This window comes from Lactuca sativa, chromosome 4, assembly GCF_002870075.4.
Source record: "Lactuca sativa cultivar Salinas chromosome 4, Lsat_Salinas_v11, whole genome shotgun sequence".
Taxonomy (NCBI): domain Eukaryota; kingdom Viridiplantae; phylum Streptophyta; class Magnoliopsida; order Asterales; family Asteraceae; genus Lactuca; species Lactuca sativa.
The window spans coordinates 65,937,571-65,945,179 of record NC_056626.2 but is presented as its reverse complement, the minus strand read 5'-3'; positions in this window follow the sequence as shown (position 1 = coordinate 65,945,179).

Sequence of the window (7,609 nt, the reverse complement as noted above, 5' to 3'; positions counted from 1 at the left end):
CGTTTTATAGTTTTAGGCATAAACAAACATAAGTTTTATGTGCACTATGCACCAAAAGATGTGCCTTTCACAATTCAGGTATAAACAAACACATGACCTCACTTAAATTTACTGGGTTTCCAATATTATCCCTAGTACCACCCAACGTTCTCTTCAGCTTCATCTTTTTGATTCTCTCAGAAGGGCCTTTTCTCTTCTTCACATTGCTAATGTTTTCCCTGCTTCCCCCACATCAACAAAAGGTTCATTTGCGACATAACCCTCCTCATGGTCTTCAACTTCATCTGCCATATACTCCTCCTCCTAGTCTTCTACGTCATCCGCTACATACTCCTCCTCATGGTATTCTACTTCATCTGCCATAAACACTTCTTCTGGTACTTCATTTGTAACTGCATCAAGAGAAAATGTTTGTGTATTGTAATCAAGAGAAAATGGTTATGTGTATTGTAATTAAGAAGCAAACCTTGGTTCAATAATGGACATGTTCTTTTATTGTGACCTTCTTGCTTATAGTGACCACATTTTGGAATCCATCCCTTCTTACTAACAGTATGCCTTCCTTCTTTTTTCATAGTACATTTCTTCCTGTTCACCTTTGGTCTCCCAGGCAGCCTTCTACGTCTTGGTGGCAAGATGGCATTAGCAACTATAGTTGGCCATAAATCAACTCCATTAATTAGATTTATTGTATATCTATAGCAACTTCCAACATGCCTGTTGTGAACCAAACTGAAACATAGTCCTCTACATTCCTATTCAAAAACAATATTGTTGCAATGGCATGTAAACACGATATCCCACTAATCTGCCTGGATCTGCATGCACAAGTTCTGTTGTTCAAGTCAACTCCATATCCTTCATGTAATAATCTGACCTCATATTGTTTTGGACCACTTGGAGTAACTTCCCAATACCTATGATGAAATGTTATAGAAAATTAATTATTTTACCTTAAGTAAATTAGCTTTTGAAGTAAGTAACAAACCTTTGTGCTTTTTTCAAATTCTCAATCCTCCTTCTGATGGAGGGACATATTGGTAAATTTCATTTTTCTCCCTTCTTCTTTTGATTGAACATTCTCTCCATGACATAAACTCTAATTTCTTCAAGCATAGTTATTATCAGTTTTTTCCTTGCCTCCACAATTGCAGAATTGAAGGAAAACGATATGCTATTCTCTACGCCATCACAACACCTATCTTCCAAAAAAATGCCCTACACCATGTGCTTGGATCTCTTTCCATCAAGTGGCCATAAGCATTTATGCTAAGTTGCCTAATTTCCCTCATTGTAGCTTCAAATGTTTTTTGTGTTGTAGACTTCGCAGCAATCTAAAAAAGCCTCTTAAACTCAACACCCGTAAATTTTTTCTTAAAGTTGGCATAGATGTGCCTAGCACATTTCCTATGCTCACTTCCTGGTGCTCTCTCCTTTACAGCCTCAACTAGACCCTTATGATGGTCAGAAATGATTGTTAGCCCTGTCCTATATCCCATCTCAATGTCATCAAGGAGTAGATCTAAGAACCACTTCCAAGTTTGCTTATTTTCAACTGCAACTACAGCCCATGCCAGGGGATATATTTGATTGTTGGAGTCCCTACCAACAGCTGCTAATACCTCACCTCTACAAATACCCTTCAGAAAAGATCCGTCAATACCAATCACCCTCCTACACCCTTCAATCCAGCCATCTTTGACACCCTTCAAGCAAACATACATCTTCGAAAAGTACACTGTAGAATCAGGCATAATATCCACATCTATTTAGACTGTTGAATCCGGATTAGCCCTCAACAACTCAGCACCATAGTTCCCTAGCTTTTCATAGTGTCCCACCAAACTTCCCTCAATTTCATCCAATGCAAACCTTCCAGCATTTCTACATTGCCCGACACTCACATTAAGACCAAAATTAGTCTTCACCAACGCTTTCATTTTCCTGTAACTAAGCTTGGGTTGTTCCAATATGTCCCGAAGTAACATTTTTCCAATCCACCTAAATGTGACAATTGACCCTAGATTTACTGCTTCACAACAATTATGTTCATCAATCAGTGACTTGATTTGGAATGAATTTTCTTGGCTCATCCAAGTAGCCCACAATCTAAAAGGGTAGCATGCCTTTCCTTCAACTTTACTGCACCTAACTAATAATCTACTTGCATCATTTTTTTTCATACCACAAATTGTAACCATTAGAAATAGCATAATTGGTAATCATTTGCTTAAGTTCATAACGATCACAAAATTTCATGCCTAAGACAGGTTTCATTGTGTCCCATTGTTGGTTAGGATCATGAACAGGAAAGTAAACTTCATCTGTGCTGCCACTATCTTCATCATTAACCCTTCCCTTTGGAATAACATTTGTGTGGGCCAAAAACGGATCTGTATATTTCTTTAATGGAATAACTTCATCATCAAGTTCATGGTCCACTGATATATCATCTGACATGACTGAGTCTACATCATCCTCATATTCATCACTTTCTATGTCCCTTTCTTCAGCTTTTTCTTCGTCAATCCACTCTATGACTGGCTCTTGATATTCATCAATGTACACATTGATTTTACAATCATTGGCATACCCAGCATCAAGAAACCTTACATAGTCATTAGCATCTCTTAGTTCTCTCAATCCATCTACCACACAGACCGATTTTGAAGACAATAATATACATCAGTGCACCTTTCCTTGGTTAATTTTCGAAGATGTAAGATGAACTCTTTAAACCCATGTTTTTGAAATCAACTCCCGTAACAGATTTTTCAAAGGATTAAAGTACACTAATCGCTTAGGGACAAAGTTCCCACCATGGTAAACATCGGCAGTAAGCATACCTTGCACCTTGAGTGAAAAATTGGCGTGAAAAGCGAACCCTAATTTCACCGTCTGTGAAAAAACCTCCAACGTGTTCTATGTGATTTTGATTTTTGCGAAAGGGTTGTTCCACATAATAGAGGGAGAAGCCACGTAATTGTTTACTTTTTTTCTTCCCGGTAACATTTACCTCCTCACCGGCAGAACCGGTTACCACGATAGAATCAAAGAGCAAAATGTGATTTTAGATGGTATTTTTTGAACAAATTCTTTAATTAGATGGTATTTTTTGAAGAGGTTATACTTAAATGGTGTTTTTTTGTACAAAATTGAAACATAGTTACCCTTTGTATTCAATTATTCACCTACAAGTACCCGTTTTGCTCCTCACCAATCATATATTTGCAATGGGTATTAATGTAAGTTGAAAACTAACTTATCGTGTTTGGCAATGGTTACAATAATTGACCCATGAAAGAGATATAACTAGCTAATATTAGTTAATTTAGAAAAAAAAAATTATAACAGTTTTAACGATAAAAAAAAATAAAAAGAAAAAATAACTCTAGTTTTCTTTATAGGGGTTCAAAGAAAGTTCTATGAACTTCTACATACGTCGTATTTTTTCCGGAATCATATACAAACTTAGTCCAACTTGTTAAACAACTTTTCTGAAAATATAATTTCACCGTTTGTAGATTTCTTTGTTAATCTTGATCTTCGATTTAGGAATTAGTAAATTAGAGTCAACGATTCAAAATTAAATCAGGGTCTATTGAAGAATTTAACTAAAGTTAAAGGTAGTTGTAATTGAGTATGTTAGAAATAATAATTACACTATTTGAGTATTGGGATCAAAGTTGAATACGAGTGATTTCTCAAGACTTTTTTGGGGTTTGGAAAAGTTTATGGATAAATTATATCCAAAGTATATAACAATACTTTCCAAATATAAGAAATTAAAGAAGTATCTTTACAATATGTTATCATTACTAGGCCCATATAGTGCGCCACTGAATTGCCGAAAAATAAAGACTTTATTAACTTATAAAAGTTAGATCAATAATCCTTTGGCGATGACGATAATCTTCCCATTGGCTGCCGGCATCTTTCTTTATCCGGCGGGATTAAATGCCCGTAGGGAATAGGGATTATTCTTAAATACATTGGGCCGGTAAAGGTCGGCCTACTTCGAATGCGGTCTTTAACTGAGAAAATTGGGCACAATGTTTACGTTACTAATTTTTCCTGCTCATTTTACTCCACCTGAATTATGGAGGACATGTGAAAAATATGGATCGATTATTGATGTGTTTTATTGCAAGACGATTATAAAAGATGGGAAAATCGTTTGCTTTTATTAGGTTTAAAAAATTAATGAATATTTATACTTTGGTGTGAAATTTGTGCACCGATTGGAAAACTCAAGTTAGTGGCAAATGTTCCTCTAGGTTTAATAGGGGGATAAGGGGAATCACACCAAGAGAAATGATACGTTTGTGGTGTATCTCCAGGCCCCGGCCCAATACATGAGCGACTTGGGTTTACGCCCAGGATATCAAAATTTTAAGGACAACAAATTAGTCCAACGTCTATATTATATATAATAGTGGCCCAAAATTATCTCATGTCTTTTGATCTTATTTCGGACGTGAGCAAGCAACGACAAATTTGACGCCAAACAATCATCGATATCAAATCATCACATAGAAAAACAAAATGTCTGCTTGCGCCTAGAAACACGTTGCTGTCGTTAGAGAATTCGGTGTCTTACGTCTCCGATAAATAAAAAGTAAGAACCGATTTCTGTATTTTTGATAGTCGATAATGCATAATTCTCTTCTCATAGTTATCAGTCGACATTCGATTACTTATTACATATCTCGATTTCTTTGATTTTTGGTTTTTAAGTGCTCCGATTTATGTATTTTTCAAGTTCTTAGTGATTCTTGATTTCTCTATTCTGGTCCGGTAGTTAAAGGTCGTGGTTGTAGCCTTTTAAGTATGAGATATAGTGTTTCTGATACATCGATTATGATTTGGGTGAGTTTAATTTATGTTATTCCGGTTTTCTTTCTTTGTCTCATTCTAATTTCTGAAGTGATTTATGTTTAGTTTTTGCTTATTTGTTTCAGAAATCAAATTGTTTCTTGTTGCCTGCTGTAATGAAATGCTTGTTCCATTTTTACTAGACTCATTCTTCTCTATTTGAGTTCGAAATCTATTTATTTAGGTTTGTTTCATAAATCGACTTTATTTCTTACATTCTTTTCTTTTCTTTTTTACAGTAAAAAAAGGGTCAAACTCTTACATTCTTCTTTATTTTAGTTGGAAATTGTTTATTATATATACTTTTGTTGGAAAAGCGTTCATCATACTTGTTAATAAAAAACATAAAAGAACAAAAAAAATGTTTTGTAATTTGGGACCGTCTAGTAACTCTTTCTTTTTCATGATAAATATCAAAATCTTAATGAAATTGAAATGATTATTTACTCATTGATTTCCATTTATTTGTGAATCATTATTGTTTCTGTCATTTATTTATAAGAGTAATATATTTTTTATTTAAAGGTTTTGAACCTGATTGTTGATGAATTATGTCAAAGGCATCCTATGAGTAAAAGAAAGTTGAAGGAGCTCTTTGAGCACACCCATCACATGTAGTTACATGGGCAGGGCTTGGGATCCTGTGGCTTATATTTGTTGTCATTGTTGCTCCGTTCTAAATTTTGTGTTGGATTATTCTGTTTTAAAAACAAATTTGTTTGATTTTATGTGGATTGATTAATTATGTATAAAACATGTAACACCCTGTTTATTAAATAATTAAATAGATAAAATTTATGAGCGAATAGTAGCCCTAAAATAAATAATTATATATCAAAGGTTGGTCTCGAAGAGCTAATTGTCATAATTTTAGAACTCGGGGGTTAAAAGCGTAAATTCCGGATTAGTTTTGTATATATTTATGAAGGCAAGGGCTATATGGTAACTTTTGGGACTTCATTGAGAACAATTTGTAGAAGAGGGACAAAATGGTAATTACTGGAGCCGATTTGAAAAGATCCCAAGGGAGAGGGACCAAACTTGAAAAATGGGCAAAGGTTTGATTGAAGCGGGATTTAAACCCGATGACTTCTTCTTCCTGTTACATTACCCTAAACCTAATCGTTGAAGCGGCCGCCACCCTCCTTATGCCTCCCTTCACCTACGCTACCGCATCCTCACCTGTGAAGCCGGAAGGCCACCGAAGCCAACCGATGGAGCGACTACCAACAGCCCCTGCTGTCAATGACGTTGTGCGCAACCGTAGGAGCCGACGGAAATCGAAGTTTGAAGCGGAGGACGTTGTCACGCGGGCCAGGAATGATCAGGAAGCTCTCATTGTGCCAATCGCACCTCATTTCTTCGTTCTCACCTACTGGTTTGACGTCAGGATCTCTGGTGTTGCCGACAATGGCTTTTGGTCGCCACCTCAACTCATTCCAGCGTCACCTACTGCCTAGTTCATGGATTGGAGCAGTGGCCATGCGTCGAGTATGGATATAGGTTACTGATTGATCACAGGTTGTTGTAAACGAGTGTTGTTGTCGGAAATCAAGCAAGACAACCACCATGGCCGCCAGCCATGGTGGCCGCCGCTGCTGCCGCCTTCCTATGGTGCTACCGCTGCCAAAACGCCACTAGGTGGGTGGCGGTGTTGCTGTTCTGAGCATAGAGTGTGTGTGTGTGTTGATTGTTTGATGTAGGCTTTGGTTTGTATGGCTGGAAGATCAAGGACAGCCACCACCACCACCGTGAGGTGGTGGCTGCCACCATACATCATCGTGTGTGTATGTCTTAGTGGTTGTGTGTGTGTACTTAGCTTACTGTGTGTTAATTAGGTTTTGTGTTGTATGGTGTAATCAATAAAGGATAATGGAAAAGAAAACCCTAACCACCACCGTAAGGTGGTGGCTGCCGCCACCGGCCGCCGTGTCGGATGGTGGTGTGCTTGCCTTGTTGTGTTTGACTCGATTGGGGGATGCTTCGTCAAAATGGGTCCAATGAAGCCCTAATGGGCCCAAGGAAACCCTAATTCACCTAATAAAACCCTGACGGGTCCAATGAGGCCCAAAGCGACCTAAAAGCCCAACCAATTGACTAATGGACTAGTATTGGGTAGAAAACCCTAATTAGGGTTTGAAAAACCCTAATGGCTTAAAACTCTAATTTCAGGAATTGATCGAGACACGCACGGGAATTTGTTAGTAAAGTTAAAATATTAATTAATAATCATTGGAAAGATTAACCTAAGGCAATATTGGACTTAATGGATTAAGTCCTTAATGGGTTAAGTAAGAAACACTTAACGCTAGTCATCATTTCATGTGAAAACCCTAATCTCACTCGGGCCTGGAATTGGGCTATCCTAGTGGGCTTTGGTGATTGGACTATTAATGGGCTTCTAAGAATAAGCAAATGGACTAAATAATTATATAGGTTTTAGGATAAGTCCCCTGTGAGAGTCTTGGGCCCAATTTGGAAAATTGGGCCATTGATGGGCCATAATTGGGCCTCTATGATTATGTGATATTGAGCCATGGGAATACCAGGAGTTTAGACTAGAATAATTGGATGGGCCTTAAGGAAAGACCAAGTAGAGGTCCGGGCCCAATTTGGAAAATTGGGCCATATGTTGAGCTTTAGTCCATTGCTTGACTATTGGGCATTTGGAGTGTGAGTTGGACCTTGGGCTTGGAACCTAATTATTAATTGGGTGTTGTTTGATGTTGACAGC